The sequence below is a fragment of the Formica exsecta genome, unplaced genomic scaffold, assembly GCF_003651465.1.
Source record: "Formica exsecta isolate Colony F162 unplaced genomic scaffold, ASM365146v1 scaffold627, whole genome shotgun sequence".
Taxonomy (NCBI): Eukaryota; Metazoa; Arthropoda; class Insecta; order Hymenoptera; family Formicidae; genus Formica; species Formica exsecta.
The window spans coordinates 55533-56726 of record NW_021853389.1 but is presented as its reverse complement, the minus strand read 5'-3'; the positions used below and the strand labels follow the sequence as shown (position 1 = coordinate 56726).

The 1194-nt window shown below is 38.7% G+C and overlaps 1 long non-coding RNA gene across 2 annotated transcripts; it reads right to left on the bottom strand.

Moving 5' to 3' along the window:
* Positions 1–901, bottom strand: LOC115242782. 2 transcript variants are annotated; one of them, XR_003885103.1, is made up of 3 exons: positions 867–901; positions 244–265; positions 1–111 (listed from the first exon to the last, which is right to left on the bottom strand). It is a non-coding gene; the product is annotated as an uncharacterized LOC115242782 (long non-coding RNA). The 2 variants fall into 2 exon arrangements; XR_003885104.1 differs by lacking the exon at positions 867–901 and adding an exon at positions 435–627.
* Between the last annotated feature and the right edge of the window lie 293 nt (positions 902–1194).

Sequence of the window (1194 nt, the reverse complement as noted above, 5' to 3'; positions counted from 1 at the left end):
CGCTGTTTAGCAAAGTTCTTCAGCTGGGATTGCATACGGTCTTATGCCGTATGCAATCCCAGCTAAAAGTATACCGGCCTTCTTGAAAGGATTGACTGATTTCGCTTTATCCTGCAAATAAGCGCTATAATTTAGACAATATTCAGATATAATCAAGAAATAATATACTTATAAAACAATAAATAAACATATATAAGCAGACATATATAAGCAGAAATATATAAAAAATTTCAATCTACTTACTCGATAGGACCAAATATATTTTCTGCAGCAGATTCAAATATAACATTAATCTTATAATGGCTGCATTCCGATATTCACTGCCAGTACTGAAAATCTATAGTGCACGTGATGTAAACTATAGATTTTCAGTACTGGCAGTGAATATCGGAACGCGGCCAATGTTATTATATCTTGACGTCGCGAACATTAACCTTATAACGTTATTATATCTTGACGTCGCGATGGTACTGCGTACCGCTTGATACGTATCATATGCGTATTATATCTTGACGTCGCGATGCTACCGCGTACCGCTTGATACGTATCATATGCGTATTATATCTTGACGTCGAGATGCTACCGCGTACCGCTTGATATGTATCATATATGCGTATGCACGCACATATACATTATCTCTCAAGACGTATTTGCACACTGCGAATAATCATCATACATGAGCGCTGCAAACGCGCCTTGAAGGACAAACTCGCTTTGCGTGTGTGCGTGCGAGCATACGTACGTGAGAGTCTGAACCTTATTATTATGAAGAAAAATGAAATGTCACATTTCTGGTATACGATTATCATTCCTCAGGATTGACTGCACCAATCTTATTCAAACTGGTCGCAATCGAGAACATTAACCTTATAACGTTATTATATCTTGACGTCGCGATGGTACTGCGTACCGCTTGATACGTATCATATGCGTATTATATCTTGACGTCGAGATGCTACCGCGTACCGCTTGATATGTATCATATATGCGTATGCACGCACATATACATTATCTCTCAAGACGTATTTGCACACTCAAGCGAATAATCGTACATGAGCGCTGCAAACGCGCCTTGAGGGACAAACTCGCTTTGCGTGTGTGCGTGCGAGCATACGTACGTGAGAGTCTGAAATATCTTACCTTATTATTATTATGATAATGATGGAAAACGAAAAATGTCACATTTTTGGTATA